The sequence below is a fragment of the Giraffa tippelskirchi genome, chromosome 10 (genome assembly GCF_054371585.1).
Source record: "Giraffa tippelskirchi isolate mGirTip1 chromosome 10, T2T-mGirTip1v1.2.pri, whole genome shotgun sequence".
NCBI lineage: Eukaryota > Metazoa > Chordata > Mammalia > Artiodactyla > Giraffidae > Giraffa > Giraffa tippelskirchi.
In genome coordinates this window covers 147,912,363-147,932,759 of record NC_137284.1, presented here as the reverse complement: position 1 = coordinate 147,932,759, position 20,397 = coordinate 147,912,363, and the positions used below count along the sequence as shown (strand labels likewise).

General features: G+C 45.0%; 1 protein-coding gene and 1 long non-coding RNA gene across 2 annotated transcripts in view; one reads left to right on the top strand and one right to left on the bottom strand.

The window, feature by feature from the left end:
* TMEM178B (transmembrane protein 178B) overlaps positions 1-20,397 on the bottom strand; it is a 385,563-nt gene that overhangs the window by 100,475 nt on the left and 264,691 nt on the right. The window lies entirely within an intron of this gene.
* Positions 15,798-19,255, top strand: LOC145523651 (uncharacterized). Its single transcript, XR_014066810.1, has 3 exons — positions 15,798-16,094; positions 17,134-17,313; positions 19,104-19,255. It is a non-coding gene; the product is annotated as an uncharacterized LOC145523651 (long non-coding RNA).

Genomic DNA, 20,397 nt, shown 5'->3' with positions numbered 1-20,397 from the left:
AGCCACTCAATAAGGAATAAAATGGGAGGAGGGCGGGTCCTTTACACATCATGGCTGTTTTCTTCCCTGTGTGTTCAAGTCCCCCCATAGAGGTAGGTTTATGCATAACCACATGTTGGCCCATGGGAGGAATTTGGTGGCACAGCTGGAGGTTCCCAGTCTCCATGCTGAGCAGAGGGGTCAGGTGGAAAACAGGAAGCAGTCCTGTGATGGACTGGGAGGTGTGCCGCCCACCTCGCCTTCAGGACCAAGCCTGCATTTCCCCAACTTGTGGGGGTGCCGGGTGCTGAGAGCTCCCAGCTGGGCGCTCTCCTGGAGGTGACAGGAACATCCATCTTGCCGGGGCTTCCGTCCCTTGCCCAGGGGCAGCCTGCATCCAATGACCTTGTTTCCCTGGTTCTCAGGTGGGATTTCTCCAAAGGGTCACCTAAGTTCTAGAGCACCTCACAGGTGGTGAAACCCAGATTAGAGTGAGTTGGGGAGAGAGAGGAAGGAGAAGAAGAGGCTAGCTCTTCCAAGTGTTGCTGCCAAAAGGAGAAAAGATATGGAGGACTCATTGGCGGGAAGAAAATGGGGTCAAAAGGAGACGTCTTTGTTTGTTTGGTTTTAACAACTGCCTTTGTTGCTATTCAGTCACTCAATCATGCCTGACTCTTTGTGACCCCATGGACTGCAGCACACTAGGCTTCCCTGTCCTTCACTATCTCCGGGACAAGGGAATAACTACTCACTCCAGTGTTCTTGCCTAGAGAATTCCATGGACAGAGGAGACTGCCTATGAGGTTGCAAAGAGTCAGATATGACTGAGTGACTAACAACTTGCCTAGGCATTTATTTTATTTTGGCCACACCATGTGACAGGTGGGATCTTAGTTCCCTGACTAGGGATTGAACCTGCACCCCTGTAGTGAAAGCACAGAGTCTTAACTGCTGGACTTTCAGGGAAGCTCCGAGGAGACGTTTTGAAAATGAGGAGAGTAACAGATACTTGTATGCTGCTGAGATGGACGGAAAAGAGAGGACAAAAGATGAGAGAAGCGGAGACCTGGCAGGGCAGTGTCATGAGGAGTCAAGAGGAGATGGGATCTGGTGGGTAGGGGGACTGGCTCTAGGAGGGAGGTGCAGGGGGGAAGTTGGTTGGGTGAATGGGCTGACAGGGCTTCAGTCAGTGGACATTGGGTGTTCTGGTCCCATTGGCAAGACTACCTCTAATGTGGAGATTCACACCAGGGTCACAGCCTTCAGACCTGGAGTATTCTGGTTTCATGAGCCTTGGTGGTCCAGTGGTTAAGACTTTGCCTTCCAGTTCAGGGGTATGGGTTTGATTCCTGGTTGGGGAGCTAAGTTCCCATATGCCTTGTAGCCAAAAACCCAAAACATTAAACAGAAGCAATACTGTAACAAATTCCATAAAGGCTTTAAAAATGGTCCACAATCTTTTAAAAGCCTCATATATATATATATATATATATATATATATATATATATACATGGCTTCTCTAGTGGCTCAAATGGTAAAGAATTCACCTGCAATGCAGGAGACCCGGGTTTGATTCCTGGGTCAGAAAGATCCCCTGGAGAAGGAAATGGCAACCCACTCTAGTATTCTTGCCTGGAGAATTCCACACACAGAGAAACCTGGCGGGCTACAGTCCATGGGGGTCACAGAGAGTCAGACACGACTGAGCAGCTGTCACTTTCCCACAATCACCTCCCTAGCAAAAGTTGCTGAGCACAGTCTGAAATGCCTTGCCCTTCCTTCGTCTCCAAATCTCACTCACCCTCTGAGACTCAGCATACATTCTCCTTCCAGGAAATCCTCCTCTACTATTTTAGCCTGAGCTAGTTTCTCCTTGTGCTAAGCACAAAAGGAACTTCCTGTCCACTACCCACCTCGGGAGACCTTATCACATGCTATTTTCTGTGAACACTTGTATTTACCAGTCTCCTTAACTGGATTAAAAGCTCCTTGAGGGCAGAGGTCATGTGCTATACCTTTCCATCCCATTTCTCAAAGTTTCAGAGTTGCTCACCTGGAACACAAGCTCAGTTTAGTCACATCCAATTGCCCATGCCTCTCCCAGTTGCCACCACGGAGTCTGGATACATATCTGTCAGTCTGTGGTATCATACTGTGGGTTGCTGGCCAGTGGAAATCCTGGATCCTTGCTCCCTTTTCTTGGGGCCTCTTTTTTTAAATCGAAATATAGTTGACTTATTGATTCAATATTGTACTAATTTTGCAATCGATGGGACTGACAAGGGCTTAATCTCCGAAATATACAAACAGCTCATACAACTCAATAACAACCACAAAAAAACAAACAACCCAATCAAAAAATGGGCAGAAGAACTTAACGGACATACAGATGACATACAGATGGCCAGTATGCATGTGAAAAGATGCTCAACAACACTAATTATTAGAGAAATCCAAATCAAAACTACCATGTGATAACCACCTCACAGGGGTCAGAACGGCCAACCTCAAAAAGTCTACAAATAACAAATACCAGACAGAGTGTACTTCTCTACGCATGGGGCTTCCCTGGTGGCTCAGATGGTAAAGAATCTGCCTGCAATGCGGGGGACCTGGGTTCGACACCTGGGTTGTGAAGATCCCCTGGAGGAGGGCATGGCCACCCACTCCAGTATTCTTGCCTGGAGAATTCCATGGACAGAGGAGCCTGTAGGGCTACAGTCCACGGGGTCGCAAAGAGTCAGACATGACTGAGCGACTAAGCACATACAGAGAGAGTATGGAGAAAAGGGAACCAGACTACCTTGTTGGTGAGAACGTAAGGTGGTGCAGCTACTATGGAAAACCGCATGAGCAGACGTAGAGAACCAACTTGTGGACCCAATGAGGGAAGGAAAGGGTAGAATGAATTGAGAGCATAGTACTGAAACATATACATTACCATATGTAAAACAGATAGCCAGTGGGCCATTGCTGTATAGCACAGCAGTGATGTTCCGTGATGACCTAGGGGGTGGGATGGGGGTGGGGGGTGGGGGGGTGCAAGAGGGAGGGAATATATGTCTACTTATGGTTGATTTTGTCATACGGCAGAAACCAACACAACACTGTAAAGCAATTATCCTCCAATTAAAAATAAATTTAAAAAAAGAAAGCAGCATGGAAGCTCCTCAGAAAACTCAAAATAGTTACCATATGATCCAGCCATCCCACTTGAGGGCGTATACCTGGACAAAACTATAATTCTTGGGCTTTCGTGGCTACTACTCTTGATATCCTAAGACTGCATCTTCCCTTTGAATGAACCTCTCTGCAAGTTTCCTCTTCTTTCTGCGGCCACTCCCGTTACTACTCCCTCTGTCTCTGAGGTTCAGTGATACACTGGGAGCTCCTTCAAAGCTCCATCTCGTCCCAGAACCCCCATCCCTGGGGCAGACCTCTGCCTCATCTCTCAGGCCTGGGAGCAGAAAACCCACCTGGAATCCACTGTTATTTGGGATGACTGAGGTTTGGGCCTGCCTTGTGCTAGGAGAAAGAGGGAAATGTGGAGCTAGTGGTAAAGAACCCGCCTGCCAATGTGGGAGACTAAGGAGACACAGGTTCGATCCCTGCGTCGGGAAGATCCCGTGGAGGAGGGCATGGCAACCCACTTCCATACTCTTGCCTGGAGAATCCTGTGGACAGAGGAGCCCGGCAGGCTATAGTCCATGAGGTCGCAAAGAGTCGGACATGATTGAAGCGACTGAGCAAAGGCAGACCAAACCTTGTGCTGGGAGAAAGAGAGGCAAAATAAATAGAAATTTGTTCTTTTTTTTTTTTTTTTTGATTTTATATTGTTTTCTTTGTTTTTCTCTAAGCTGAATGATTCCATGAGCCTGTTCAACCAGTAGTCTCCTTCTCCACTTGCTGGCATAGTTTTATTTTATGGTTTATTTAAAAGTCCTGTGGAAAAAGCTGTTGTGGAATGAGGTAGGAAGTAATCCTGGCTCCAGGGGACAGATGGAGTGACCCACTGGGATTCTGCCATGTCTGTTCCCAAGAGAGAAAGTGGCAGAATGTATTTGTCTGAAGTGAATTTCCATAAACCTGGGCTCGGAGCCAGTCTGCAGAGGGCGAGCGCCATCAGTAACGCGCGTGGAAGTGCTCCCCTGCTCAACGTTCTAGCTCAGGGAGAGAGCAAAACACCTCCCTTTGAATTTTCCCTTTTGCTCAGACACACAAACAAGGAAGTAAACAGGAGGTCAGCCATTTTGAACAGCTGGAGAAGCCCAGAAACCCTGCAAGGAGTTGCTGCTTTGAGAGGAAGTCGGTGCAAAGAGGCCAACAGTATTTCAACCTTCTCTACGGTGATCAAGTTACCCTCTGTCCCCTATACACACTCACACGCGGGCACACACATGAGGAGATTGCTAGACAGTATCACTTTAAGAAACATCTTTCTTCATTGATTCAAGAAACAAATCCTGAATATCTATACCTTAAGGGGAATAAGATCAAATGAGAATGAAAAGCCAAGTTAAGGCTAATGGGAGGTTTACCCTTTCCTAGAGCTTAGAAACCTCTTAGAGGGACCAGGCAGGTGGGATGGGGAACAAGTGGGGTCCCCCAACATTATTCCTGGGATCAGCCCCATCTCCGCATGGGGCCCATGGCCTTGGGGGGTCAGGGTTTCCCACCTCAAAGGAAATGAGGGCCTTCTCTGTCTCATCAAACACTCACCCATGTTCGCAGACTTGAGGATTTTTCTTTGTTCAGACTCAGATGTAGGGGGAACAAAGCCTGAGCAGTCGGATCCTCTTGTGAGAGATCAAGACAGAGGAAAAGACGGTCACGTGGAGGGGAGTCAAGGATGCTGCCCACTCTGCTGGGAATCCTGGGGTGATAATTCAACTTTCTGCCATCTTGCACCATGTTTCAAGAGCTTCACCTACGCTCATGCCCTTTTTACCTGTGGCATCGTTACGAAGATTACCAAATACACACCACCAGTTACATACAGTAACGTTCAGTGCGTGGTCCACGAGGCAAACACTGACGAGAGACACAGACAAATGGAGGGAGTGCAAAGCACCTGACAAGAGAGCGGGATTTCATCTTTAGCATCAAATTCTTGACGCACTTTTAACAGTGGAAAATGTTTGTGGTGTGAGGTTTCATTCAAAATAGAATCACAAGTTTGTAAGCCCAGTCCATTCACGTAAAAATTCAATGAGATACACACTTATGTACCCTTTATGCACCTCACTGTGTGTATATTCCAGCTCAAAAAAAGTTTCACATGTATAAAGGTAGGATGACGCAGATCATTTTGCCTTTCTTTATATTTTCCAACATTCCTCTTTTTCCAGAATGAAGATGGCCTCTGCCCCCACCTCTCAGCTGATACAGGCCATCTGGGCCTTGTGTGCCCCTGGCTCCCTGGACCCCTGGTCTTCAGATCTTTGAAAGCTCCAAAGTCTACCTGGCCTAAAGGCCTTTACATGGATGGTTTCCTCAGCCTGGAGCCCCGTGCCCTCTGCCCCTCACTCTCTTTCTCCCACAGCTTCCAACAGCTAAGCCCTTCAAGTGTCCATTCAAGGACACTGCCTCACAGGAGAGCCTTCTGTCCACCTCCTATCATGTAGGTCGGGTGAGAGTCCAGGCTAGTGCTCAGCACTAGCTGCGCTTCCCTGGTGGCTCAGAGGGTAAAGCATCTGCCTGCAATGCGGGAGATCTGGGTTCGATCCCTGGGGTGGGAAGATCCCCTAGAGAAGGCCATGGCAACCCACTCTAGTTCCCTTGCCTGGAAAATCCCATGGACGGAGAAGCCTGGGGGGCTACAGTCCATGGAGTCGCAAAGAGTTGGACACAACTGAGCGACTTCATTTCACTTCAGTGCTGAGCATAGCCTCTCATCACATACCATTTCTCTACCTATCTGTGTCTTTTTTTTAAAATGCTTTTTAAAATTTATTTTTAATTGGATAATAGTTACTTTACAGTACTGTATTTGTTTCTGCCATACAACAACGTGAATCAGCCATAGGTATACATATGTCCCTTCTCTCTTGAACCTCCCTCACACTTTCTACCCCATCCCACCCCTCTAGGTTGTCACAAAGCACTGGGTTTGAGCTCCCTACATCATATAGCAAATTCCTACTGGCTATCTGTTTTACATATGGTAACGTATATGTTTCAGTGCTACGCTCTCAATTCGTCCCGTTCTCCTTCACCCACTGTGTCCTGACCACTAAGATCTTCTGGTTTTAAGAGATGGCTTTACCTAACACTAGACTCCTAGCACTCAACACAATGCCTGGCCCCTAAGAGGAGCTCAAAAATGACTTGTTGGATGAATGAATGGAGAATCTTCTCATCCTTTTATAAATAATTGGTTTGTAAAAGAAGTTCAAATTTTCAAAGACATTGCATGACAGAGTGTCTTCTCCCTTCTCTCTCCCCTCCACGGGGCTGTGTTGGGGGTCCTGCTGTCATCCAGGTGCTGGAAGCCTTTGCTCGGCCCTCTTCCCCAGGTGTGTGGCCCAGAATCACAGCAGCACAAACCAGCTCACAAGCCAAAACCAAAAGGGACATCAAGAAGCTGCTGTCCAAGCAGGAGCATCCCCACCTGCAAACTCCTGTGGATTCATTCAGCATCAGCCACCATCTTTTGGGAGTAAGAAGATGGAACAGTTTTAAGGCTCATAAAACTGATTATAAACTGTCACAGGAGAGTGACAGAGTATATTATGGGCAACTGGAGGGGTCTCTAGAAGGAAAATGAGCTTCCCAGATGGCTCAGTGGGTAAAGAATCTGCCTGCAATGCAGGAGGTGTGGGTTCGAACCTTGGGTCAGGAAGATCCCCTGGAGTAGGAAATAGCAACCCACTCCAGTATTCTTGCCTGGAGAATCTCTTGGACAGAGGAGCCTGGTGGGCTACAGTCCATAGGGTCGCAAAGAATGGGACACAACTGAAGTGACTGGGCACACGCACATGCTAGAAGGAAAATAAAGCAGAGGTTAGCCAAGGATCACGTCCAACCTGATAAAGACAAGGAGTGAATGGAAGTAGGAGAGAGAATGCTTTGGAAAGGAAGTGGAAGCAAAGAAGGAAAAAAGAAAAAAAGAGAAATGGGGAGAAAGATGGAGAGAGTTAAAGAAAAGCAGGGGAAACTGGATGAAATGGTGTTAAATAAACAAAAATCTAAGGGAGTCAAGAGAACAGGGCAGTGGGGTTTGAAACACCAAGAAATCTGGGGCCTCTTGAAAAACAAACCACCTCTGAGTCCACACAGGTGGGTAGTTTGTTAAATCCTCAGCAACAAATAGGTCTTAAACACAAGGAAACAGATCCCTTTGGTATTTTTTGTTGTTGTTGGGGCCAAGGGGGGGCGGGTCTTATAGCAGGGGAAGAAAGGGAAATAAAATAATCATTTGCCATTTAGGGTGGAACTCGTGGGCATGCTTTCAGTATGGGCAGGGACTGGAGCAGGTGGTCAGAAGGCAAAATGAGAAGAGTGTCAAAGGATTCCAGCACGCAGGTTATTAATAATTAATACTACAAGCTTTATTTTTATGATAGCTCCGGAGGAATGCACATGCTTGACAATCATCCTCTCTGACCTTATCACATCCCTTCTAGGCTGATGACAAAATACTGAACAGTTATCAAGTGCCTCTGCTTTACAGAAGGGTCCCCCCAGCATGCACGCGACCTCCCAAACAGCCCTGGGAGACAGGTGAGGCAAGCGTGTCTCTGTTTGATAAAAGAAAGAAGAGACACTCCAAGGGTTAAATGAATTACCCAGGTCACTGCTGTGGGATAATTTGTGTCTGCCAAAAAGATATGAAATCCTAATGCCTGGTTCCCGTGAAAGTGTTAGTTGCTCAGTCGTGTCCGACTCTTGGTGACCCCATGGACTGTAGCCCACCAGGCTCCCCTCTCCACGGAATTCTCCAGGCCAGAATACTGGTGTGGGGAGCTACTCCCTTCTCCAGGAAGATCCCCTGGAGAAGGTTCCTGTGAACGTGACTTTGTTTGGAAATAAGGTCTTTGCAGGTGTAATTAAGATGTAAGCTGAGGTTCTACTGGAGTAGAGTGGCCCTTTCATCCAATATGATTGATAGCCTTATAAAAGGAGGAGACACAGAGACAAAGACACACCCAGAAGGGAGAATGCCATCTGAACACACGGACACAAGAAGACGGCCATGTGACAAGGGAAGCGGCGTGCAGCAGGGGTTGCAGCCGCGGCCCCAGGAGCCCCGGTCAACCACCAGAAGGTGGAGAAAGAGCTCAGCCCTGCCGGCACCTGGATTTCAGAATTCTACCCCCCAGAGCTGTGAGCAAGTCAACCCCTTGTCTTAGCCTACCAGTGTGTAGGACTCTCTCAGCCCTAGCAGACTCACCCAGTCACTGTGGGGTGTGGTAGCGCCCCAGCCCCGGGCTGCATGTCTAGGTTTCCTAATGCTCTTCCCCGAGGCATACCTTCCAGCGGTCATCCCTCCACCCTGGCCACGCAGGCTGGACCACTCCTGGAGGTGGCCACCAAGCCACCCCACCCGGCTCGCTCATTCATCACACAGTGCTCATACCTTCCTTGGACCCAAACCTCTCCCCATCTCTCTTATCCTTTTCCTCAACAAATTCCATGTTATATTGGTCAGTAATCTCCGTTATCAGTGAGGAAAAAACATCTGCCAACCTTTGGAGTAAAATAGAAACACGGTGACATTTATTTAGCACTGCGGCCAGAGCTTGAGGGCTTCCCAGGTGGCACTTAGTGGTCAGGAATCTGCCTGCCAACACAGGAGATGTAAGAGACTCAGGGCTCGGTCCCTGGGTTGGGAAGAACCCCTGGAGGAGGGCGTGGCAACCCACTCCAGTATTCTTGCCTGGAGAATCCCATGGACAGAGGAGTCCAGTGGGCTACAGACCAAAGGGTTGCAAAGAGTCGGACACGACTGAAGCGACTTTATCCATCCAGAACTTTGTACACATTTTCTCTAACCCCAAACATCCTTACAAGTCCAGGGATGGTCATTATCCCCATTTTATAAGTAGAACTCATGAGGTTAAGGAAATCTGCCTGACTAATACAGCTGTGAAGCAGGCAGTATCTGAATAAATTCAAGAGCCTTAATCCAAAAAGCCCCAATACCTTTCCATCAGATCAGAGCTCCAATGGGGCCTCCAACTTTAACTGCCTCTGTTTACAGATGAAGAAACTGTCCTTCCTCTTTGCCAAGGTCATATCCTGACTCCATCTTTAGCTCACATCATGAGGGCCAAGTGGAACCCAGAAAGTCTACGGCAGGGATTTGAAGCCAACAATCTGAGGGGAAAGAGTGAGGGTTCTCAAAGCTGTACTGACGCAGGATTTTACTGAGAAAATGCAGAATGTCCATATAAAAGAAAGAAGGAGTGATGGGCATTCTGAGAGAGGGGCTCCAGTCTCCTCAAGTTGGTCCTTGGCACCATCCCTGGGTCACAGATGTGTTTTGTTTAGTCCACAATGTGAAAAAAGATTTTTTAATGAGTTATGACATGTAAATGTCAGGAGACATTACCTTCAAATCCCAGCTTTTATTGGAAAAAGCAGAAGATCTGGCAACACATATCCTACATCCTCGCGTGGCATCATGAAAAGAGGGCAGAGTATGTTATCCTCAGTCTCCCAGGATCACCACACAGGCGCCAAATGCCAGCTGCCTGTTACATCTCTCTTGCAGTACCGCGTTTATTGCATCCCGCCCGCTTCCCTCTCTTGAGTTACCTGTCTGGTCTGTAAAGTAGTCATTGTAGGATGTGATCCCAGGCCCAATTATTTAATTTTTAAGATTTTATTTGAGGAAAAATTGATTCAAAGTGAGCAGCATTCAGTCTAGCAGATAGGAAGGAGCTCTGAGGAGCTGCACAAAATGAAAAACTTGAGTAGGCACAGGGAAGAGGAGCAAGGAAGCTACAGTAGGCAAAAAAGCTGGTTGGCGATTGCTCAGCTACTTTCTTTTAGGAGATCTGGGCCCAGTTTCTTAATGGGTGCTTACACCTGGGAGGTATTTGCTTTTCAAGTGGGCACAGCCCAGAAGTACAGCAAAAATGAATGACTCCCTAACTGTACCGAGGGGGTAGTCTCTTGGACATTATTTTAGGAAAGGAAAGGGGGTTTGCTCACCATGCAAAGTAAGATTTGAAGGAATTAGTTAGAAGACAAATAAAAGCAGTCACCTTCGTTACACGCAGAAAGCATAAATCCATTAACTCCTTAAGACGTAAAGCTATAACTAGACCCCAAAATGGTTGGGATCCATTCACTGGTGATGAAAACATAAATAGACATTCAGAGGGTGTGAAGGCAGTTCATGGAGCCTCTTTATCCTTTAAAGGCCACAGGGAAATTGACCACTGCTGAGACCGCTCCTTACCTCAGGCTTATCTTTATTCAGAGGAGCACAAAGGAGATCCAGTTTCCACAGAAATCTCTTTTGCCCACCTCTGCACATAAAGGAAAGAGAGGAAAGAAAATTGACAGGTAAAGAAGCTCATCTTGGGGAAACATGAAGCCTTGAACCAAGGAAACAGCCCTGCCATCAGAGTCGGGTGCAAGTCCTAGACTCCCACTTATCGGCCTGACCGCGGCCAGTCACTCTGCTGGTCTTCAGTTTACCTCCCTTCAAAATTGAAACCCTCCTGTCACCTCTCAGGGGTCACCTGGCGGGTCATCCAAGGCCATGCATAGAGGCTCTTCATGGACTGGATCACTATATCTTGAGTAACTGACCAGCCAAAAGATGTCACAGCAGACACAGGGAGGAGAATCACGAGTGATGCACATTGCTCTAAATAATCTGGCGCTTGATGTCAAGATTAAAGGAATTCCTAGCTGTTTACTGAGCCTGCAAAGGCAACCCTCAAGGGTGTCACAGTAGCCCCATTCGTGAGTCACTGTAGTCTGAGTCACATTAAGATTTGCTCACTCTTCTAGCAATAATGAGCTACTCTGTTTTAGGCCCTGGAGACTTTTTCCATGGTTTTGTCTCCCCTGAATGTTCTGCCCTGCCAGTTGTCCAGAGCCCACTGGCATGGGCCCTCATGGTTTGCTCTGTTCCCAGAGCACAGGCTGGGCTTTTGCCTTCTCAGCCCCTTGTTCTGTCTACCCAAAAAACGTCTCTTTGTCTGCTGCGGGTCTGACTTCACCAGGGTTTCTCCAGATGGCCAGCCAGCTAGCTGTCTGCTCTGGATGGCAAGAGCTGTCCGCTGAGCATTTGCTGGTGGCTCCGGGAGGGAAGGGTACAGCGTGGGTGATTTCCTGCCCACCTCCTATAACTTTCAAACTGCTCAAAGCAGCTCTGCCCAGCGGAGGTGGGGAACGCACAGATGCCGTCCCAATTACTTACTGAGGTCCAGAACCCAGACCCTCAGCCAGTCCTTCAGCCAGAAAGTCAACAAAGCTACGAGACTGACCTCAAAGCACCAAACGTCCAACAGAGCACTCCCTGATCCTGAGAGCCAACTGCCCGTGTGCAGGGTCCTGGTGGGTTCTTACATGGACACTTTGATCATAAAATAACCTACATCTCCCCGTTCTATGGAGCTCTTTCAGTGGACAAGTTAATAGTCTGGCAAATTAACAGGTCTTTTAAAATACAGTACACGTGTTAAGCTTTCACATTTAGGAAACAATCGAAGAGGGAACCAACAGTTTCACAGATGCCAAGGGGGCAGCATCTTATCCTGGAGCCCAAGAGACAATCAGCTGCTGGCAACTTGTCTGTACATTTCAAAGCCAGAAAAGGTCCATTTTGGCGTGACTACTGTGTCCTATGTTTATTACTTGCATCAGAGTTGAGATTTTTGTCCCAGCAAATGGCCCTAGTGGGAATGCCCCCCTCCACAGCAAAATAAAGGTCCCACCGCTGCCACCCAAGTTAAGATTGCATGTTACGTCTTCATTTGCAGGGCCTACTGAAAAGCACTATTGTGATCACCAGATAGCAGGTTCCCTCCTGCGACTTGGCACACTAATTAGCCATGGCATTTGTCAGACTAGCTGTCTTGCAGCAAAAGGGTCTAGAAAGCTGAATTAATTTAGCCATTGCCATGCACTAAAGATGCTTCATCTTGTAAGAATAATCAACCTCCTCACCTCCCTTTTTCCAAGAAGGATGAGAGTGAAAGTGTCACAAAGACAAGTTTCCATTCGTGGTCTGCACTACAGTTACAGTTGGTTTGCAAATTCAAAGGCCTACAGGTGTCGGTAGGCTGCTAATTTTAATGATGAAGCAGGCTGGGTGTGAGAAACACTCAGCCTACTCCCTCCATTCTTTTGTTTCCCCACTCTTGAGAGAGACAGTCTCTATCATGAAAAAGAAAAGCATTGGGAGGGTGATGATAAAGTAACCCTCAGCCTCAGCGTCATGTAGACAATAAAGAGAAGGTGACAGTCTCAAACTGGGAAACACGCAATGGGACAAAGTTTACTCTACTCCCACCCGAATGGCATGCAGAAATGGAGGCCTCATGTTGCCAAGATGTCTTCTTGTTTCGAGATGAGAAACATGAGTTTTTATGCAAAGTCTCTCGATTATTAAATGTTAACAACTATTTTTTTAAAAAACACCTGAAGTGGGTAGGTCAAATAACACGCATCTAATCAAGACCTCTAAGACAGTCTTGCAAGATCAGTTCCAACTGTTCTTGTTCACCTCTCCCCCAAATGTAGCATGGACATAGAGAAATGGAAGATTCTTTCATTTCAAGCACAGAACTGGTTTTCCAGTACAGTTAGCCCTTGCTATCCATGGGTCCTGCATCAGCAGATCCAACCAACTACAGATGGGGTTGGTGGGACCCATGGACGCAGAATCCACAGGTTCAGTGGGCAGACTAAGGGACCTGAAAGCCCATCAGTTTGTGATATCTGCAGGAGGTCCTGGAACCAACCTCGGCAGATACCAAGGGAGGGCTGTACCTTCTCCAAGTCACTTGGCACTGTGATGGGTTGTTTCTCTGCTCCCTCCTTCCTTACCTTAAAACCTAGAGAGATGGTGGAGACAAATGACCTCATGGTGCCAAACTCTGCCACGACCCAGGGAGAGCAGTAAGGAGCAGATGGGATGCTGGGTCACATGACCAGCCAGTATCAGGGCAGTGCCTTGGACCTAGGTGGTGTCAAGACCCCTATTCCATATTCTCTCCCTTCAAAGGGACTCTTATTTTGGCACACTACCTGGAATGTGTCCACAGCAGGCATCACGTCCCTTCTGGTTTAATGCCTCTTTAACCTTCTCTTCTCTCTGCCTAGAGAAGCTCCACTCATTGTTCCCCTTCTTTGAGGCTTTTTTGGCGGGGGGGGGGGGGGGGAGGGGGCAAATTGCCCACAGTGATTAATGCTCTCCTTGCTTTCTTTCCCTTGGAACTCAAAGCATTACCAAATTGTCCTTTTTTTTCCTTCTACCGAGGAGGATTAGATGATGTTTTGCTTCCAAATGTCCTCTAAAATGTTTGATTATTACTTATAACTACATTTAAACCCCCAGAACCTAACCTACATCCCGGATGGAAAAAGCAGTCAAACACTGTGTTTTCAGCCCAAATTAGTTAAGAATGCATTTGGCTGCAAGCAGCAGAATATCTGAATGATGAGAAGTTGAAGTCGTTCAATTATTCTACACAACACTAGTTCTGGAAGTGAGCCGTTACAGAGTTTAGTGCAAGGGCCCAAAAAATGTTAGGATGCTGGGTCAGCATTTTGTGTTTTTCTTGACCATTCCATCATGCTTCCAAGACAGTTACAGCCACTGCAGACATTATGCCTGAGTGCTTGCGTGCCAAGCAAAAAGGAAGGGGCAGAGTAAAAAAGGCTTGCCTCTCACAAGGATCTCATGTTTTATCTGGACTCAAAATCCTTGCCAGAAGCCCCCAGAAGACTTCCCCTCTCCTCTTATTAGCTATAACGGTCCCATAGACACCCCTAAATGCAGAAGAAGCTGTCAAGGGAATGTCTGTCAGAGCAGAATGAGAACTGTCATGACTGGCTGTTATCAGTCATGATCCATCCTCCAAGGCTGTCAGAGGAACTACCTTCCCCTCCTTATCCTTATGTGAACAGAGTCTGGATTCTGTGAGCAGGTAAGAGATGGTCACATGGCTCTTCTATGGGAGAAGGATGTCACAACGTAAATTTACAAGATAAATATGTTAATTATATGAGGTGGCATGGACCTGAGAATTCTGAGGGAATTCAAGAATAAAATTGGCCACAGTATGTAACCCACTCATATAAATGGCCACCAGTTCTAAAGGCTGTTTTTCCTAAAAACGCACCCCCTCTTCATAAGAACTCCACCCTGGATCTGAAGAAATGGCTGATGGAGTCTATAATAAGAAGACATGAGCCACTGGGAGCTAAATTGTTTTTGTAGCCCTCCTAAGAATAGGTTATCATCACAATTGTTTATAGTCATTATGGATAGAATAAGCTAACAATCAAGTTAATGATAATGGGTCAATTAGGAGAGACTGGAGTGCAGGTTGGAACAGAGAGAATCTGAAAGGCTGGATAAGAGCATGGCAGTTACTATAAGAAAATGATAAACAGAAGCTCAATACAGAATTCTGCCAATACCAGCAACTGTGTTAATTATGCCAGAGTCAGCTACAAGGAGGGCACCAAGCTGGTGGGCTGTACCGAGGCAGAATTGGTATGTGCATCTCACTAAGACCAGATGTGCCCTGGAAAGGCAGAAAGAAAACAGAGCATCAATACAAACTGAGTGAGAAAGCTTTTTAAAAAGATACTAATGCAAGATTCCTAGATTTTACATGAAAGAGTCTTCCAAACAGAATTTCTGGGGACCAATCCATTTAATGCCAAATGTAGCACCTATTTTATGAAAAACAGCTGGTCAGTCTGAGTCAGTTAAGGTAACTATTAAATATGAACTGTGTATGCGCAGGAGGACATAAAGAGGTGAGTGTGTGTATCAGAGAGAGAGAGAAAGACTGAAACTCTGGGAAAGACTTAGTGACTAATAGAGCTCTTGAAAATCACAATTCCACATTCATAGATGATTCAACTCCATCTCCCAGATATCTAGTATTTATTAAAATATTCATTTTTAATAGTTAACTAGAAAATCTAAGCATCCTTATTAACAAGAAAGCAACATGGTTCAAACAAGAGGAAACGTGCCTGCCTACTTGTAGAATTTTTGAGAAAGGAAGAATCTAAAGAGGAGCAGAATTTCTTGATCATCAATAAAAGTTTCTCCACTCAATGCCTTTCCAACTTATTGAATGAATTGTTATGGAATTGAGACAGGGTAGGGATGGGGTTTCATAGATAAAGAGTTGTTTAGGAAGCAAAGTATTTAAAAAATATCTGTGAGTAGAGAAGCAAAATATGAAGAGCCTGGTTTCTCAAAGATAAGCACCAGGCCAGTGCTCTTTAGCATCTTTAAAGACAATGTTTAGGAGAAAGGACCTAAGTGTGTCTCAAAGATGACACCAAACTGGAGTGGGGAGAAAAGATTTAAGCTTACTGGAAAAAGATGCAGGAAACTCTTACAAACCTGTGCATAATATAAAAATATCTATGATATTTATTGTGGTATGTGTAATGGAATAAAATCCTGAATTTCAATTAGATGTTAGTGGAAATAAAGATGCAATTTTCCCCATACAAGTTCACATACCCCTTAGATTTCTCCCCAAAACCCCTTGGGGCTTTGGAAACCCAAAGCTAAGGACCTGTCATAACAGCAAGGGCTTTATGACCAATGCTTACCATGAGATGAATAGTGGAGATAAACAAACTTATGACCCATGTCTACATACATGAAGATGGGTGGGATGGAAGCAGAAGAAACATGAGTACAGTCAGTTTAGGACCAAAAAAGGCAAGTTTACAATAAGTCTTATAAAGATGTGTACCTTTTAGATTGTACTGACTGGAAATACGAAAGGATTCAAAAAGCGTTTGAACAAACTTGTCAATGTTAGCCATAAGCGGCTCCTAAGAGAGAGGAGAGCTGGAAGCACTTAACCTTTAAAGCTGACATTAGGGAAGACAATAGAACTTTCATTTGAAGACATCATTGGATGCAGAAGATAAAGTTGGAGACAGCTGGGTATGAGCCAATACTGTACGACTTCTCCCCTTCTTTAAGAATCCGCTCTTGTTTTAATGAATCGGGTCTTTTGCTTCCCTCTGTGCACAATTAAAACAAATTACAATACAACCCACAATGACTGCATATCTCTATTTCATTATAGATCCCAGTGTCAGAGACAGAGCCTTAAAAACTCATGCTCTAGTTGTTGATTTAAGGTGTATTTTATGAATCACGAAATATCATATTTGCAGAGAAGCAGGCAGAGGGTGATTTTAGGACCCAGAGACGAAGTTGAAATGAGCAAAGGGGTATGGTCATAGTGCCATGGGTAGCAAAATTCAAAGTAGTCAAGTTCTTAGGCAGAATCTCTGGAAGATAAGATCAAGGTCCAGCAGTTACCTGACACAGAGGCAAGTCAGAACCTTGGACAGCTCGGTCCAGTGTGCTCCTCCCCCACAGCCTGGATTCTATGGGGACTGCAAACCCAAGTAGAAAGTCTATCTAAGTTTGCTTGGCTCCACTTGGCCCTTCCTATCCAGTACCTACTCACCCTGCCCCACTCAAGAATGAAAAGATCCTAAAATACTTACCATAGTTTGTTTCCCTCCTTAAGAGAATCAGAGGTCTTCATCTGCTCTGGATCTCTCTCAATTCATGCCAAATGCATAACTGATGAAGAGAGTGTCAGGGGTCCCTGGGGTCCCCAATCCTTAAGGCTCACAGTCTGTCTGGCAGTGCTTCTGTTTTTGTCCTCAGGCTCTCCATCTCTTTGACTCCCTTTATTTCCTGAGTTAGTCACTGAGTCTGAACAGCAGCCAAATCCCTGACAATAATTAGCAAGAACATTTGATTCCCTCCAATAAAACTGGAGATAGCCCTGAAAAATGATCAGTATTCACCCTGGTGCTCTCTCTGCCTTCCCAAGGGACAATCCTTCAACCCTCCCACCCTTTCATCACAGCAGCAGAGTTTTGTTGAGGAGGCTGTTTACTTGGTCTGGCTGCTTTTAATGAATTTATTTTCATTAACATGAATAACTTTGTTTTTCTCTAAGCAAAACAACAACTTAAACAGCAAAAAAAAAAAAAAATCATCTTAAATGGAGAGCAGCTAGAATCTCTTAAACCTGTAAGTATATTCATGATCAGTTCATAGGAAGACTGAAGAAGGAAGAAGACCTGGAATCCCAAAGAGGTGAAAGAGCGAGAAACTCAGAGAAATATTTCAGAAGGAGGTGAGGCAAATGGCAATGGTGCAGAAATAAAGGATGTAGAAATGTAATGGAAGGGGGTGCCCAAGTGAGAACCATAGAAACCATTTAAGTGAAACTAGGGGAGAGAGTGGGACATACAGATGACTTGCCCCAACAAGCCCCTTAGGCTTAAAAAGATTTGGTTTTGGAGGTCAATAATAGAGAGAAGTGGGTGAATAGGTAGGTAGGGGATATGAAAAATATTTTTTAAAAACCCATAAATGAAAATAATTTAACTCTCAAGCACTTATGTATGCACTTATGGGTTCCCTCTCCCCCTACTTACACACACACACTCCTAAATATCTCATTTTCCTGGACTATACAGGGATTAGAAGTTTGCTTCATTATTTTGCCAGAACTGAATGGCATAGCAAACTTGAGGTTCTAGTGTCATGGAAGGAAGTGGAAGAGGACTGACTATGTATAACATAAATATCATGGCACCAAAACATTTCCACTGAATATAGCCTATTTCTGTGATACCATGAATTCTTTAATGCTCTTTGAGGATAGCTTATTATAGCTTTGGGCTTCCCATAGCTTATTATAAAACAAGAAAACAAAAACTACAGAGTTTAGAATATAGTATTAAATCCAAAGTATAACATATATTAATACTCAAAGCATATATATTGCTATTACCTACTAGAGATTTACAAGTCATGGATCATAAACTGTGGAGCAAAGCAGTGGGGAAAGACTCCTCAAAACCTGCTTAAGGATTAGGGCTAGTTCTCAGTTTTGCTTGCTAATAACTCTATGCTCACATTTCATTCTCTCACTTGACTGTCTTAACACCATGAGGTAAATGGTAGGTTTCCTCTTATTTAGCTAATGAGGAAATGGAGACTTCTAAGAAGGAATCAGACTTCCTCAAGGTCAACTGGCTGTGAAGTAACATAGCAACAACTTCTGGCATCAAGTCCAGGGAGCAGTATACAATACCTTGCTGCCTGTCCATTGATGAAATTTAAATGAACTTAATGTTTTCACTTCTGTCTTGACTTCATTTGTTTAATTAATATTTATTAACCGCTAATTGCTAGATTTTAAAAAGTAGAAAAGAATGGGGTGCTGCCTTAAAGAAGTTTTCAGATAATAAACAAAACAATAGTAATGAGAAGAGACAAAACAACACAGTATGATTCCAATAGGGGAGAAGCAATGGGGCATACAGTTGAAGGAGGAATAGAAGTCTGAAGTCAGAGACAGCAGCAATAGCATATGCTTTGAATTTCTTATACTGCTTCTAAAAAATATAGGTATCTTTCTAAGAATAACCGGCCCTCAAAGAAAGTCAAAATCTTTAGGCAGTCAAGCAGGAGAGAGGTTGTTCTTGTCATAGGGAACAGAATATGTCAGGCAAAAGATTTGAGAAAGACTATTGTATTCACAAAAGTAACAATGGTTTGGCTTTGCTCAAGAATAAAATGTGAGATGGTGGGGTGATGCAATGCCAGCTCAAAAAGGGTCTTGCATGGCACAGAAGACTCTTTAGCTGCAAGCCTTTAGGCTGGTGGCCATCCACAGAAGAATATTTACAGGGTAGTGACATGACCAAATGTTCATGTTAGAAGACATTCTGGCAGTAGTGTAAACTTAGCCAAGCTTAGCAGAGAAGGAGGAATTGAGGCAGGGAGACTAGCGAGAAGGTTGTGTTGTAGTCATGGAAACAGATGAAAAGAACTGAACAGAGGTGGTTGTGGAAGAGATGCCTCCAGGAGGCAAGTCAAGGTGAAATCCACAGGACTTTGTGTTTAAATCCACAGGGACAGTGAGCTACGGGAAACAATGCTAAGTGATTTGGAAACAACTATGCCGGCCTCAAGAACAAAGTTGCATCATATTCATCCTTGGTTCTTTCTTTTCTCATATCCAGGCTGGCGCATTTGGGGTGCTCAATAAACTTCCATGAAATTGTGTTGTTCTCAAATTTCTTTTTTGCCTCTGTAGTAGCACCTCGAAGGTGGGACATATCAGCTGAATGCCTAGTTCAGGGATCTAGAGGTAGGAGGTATTCAAAAAGGTCATGAAATCAGGAACATTTTCAGATTTAAAAAAAATGACATCTAGTAGTGAAGTTTGTTTCCACATCCATCTTTCAATCTAGACTGAATCTTTGTGAATTTGAGCAAGAGAATCCAGCAGAAGTGACCTTGCACTTGTGCACTGCTGCTTTCTCTCAGAACCCTGCATGGCCACCAGTTGAACAAGCATAGGCTGGCCTGTTGGAGGATGGGAAATCAACAGGAACAGAGGCCAGCTATTTCATCTGAGGCCATGCTGGACCAGCCATTCAAGTGGAGGTCATCAGTCAACCTCAGCCGACTGCAGATACCTGAGTGAGCTCCTGGAGACCAGAAGAACTGCCCAGCTGAGCCCAGTCCACATTGCCCACTCAAAAACTTGTGAGTTAAATAAATAACTGTTGCTTTAAGCCACTTGAGTTTGGGAATTATTTATAGCAAAAGGTATGGATAGACTATTTTTGTAAAAGGAAAGAGATGGTCTTCCTTGGCTCCCTACTTTGAAGGAAACTGGTGCTCCAACTGCTCTGGAGACCACTTTCAGAGATGCAGAGTCATGGCTGACCCACCACTAACAGCAACTCTAGTGTATAGCACACCATCCATTGTCCACATGGTTACAATATTTGCCCAAAAGGATGCCAGAGGGAATACAGGTCATATGTTGTAGGGGCACCCGGGTCTGGTTTCACCACTGTTAGGGATAGGTGAAGTTCTTTTGGGGATGGACAAGACCTTTATAGTTTTCAAGTGACCAGGGGGTATTTGTTACCAAGCATTGCTATTTTGAATCTGAGGCCCCAAGTATTATAAAACCTTCAAGGATGTATAAGGGTGTATGCATATGCATGTGTGTGTGTCAGAAAAATAAACCCCATGTAAATGATGTATATGGATATTTTATGTACTTTTCTGTTTGTCTGAAATATTTCATAATTTAAAATAAAAAATTTTAACCTGGTAAAAAATATTTTACATTTTCTTACTATAATAACATTATTTTTAATCATTCCTTACACTGTTTCTGGGGGATCTT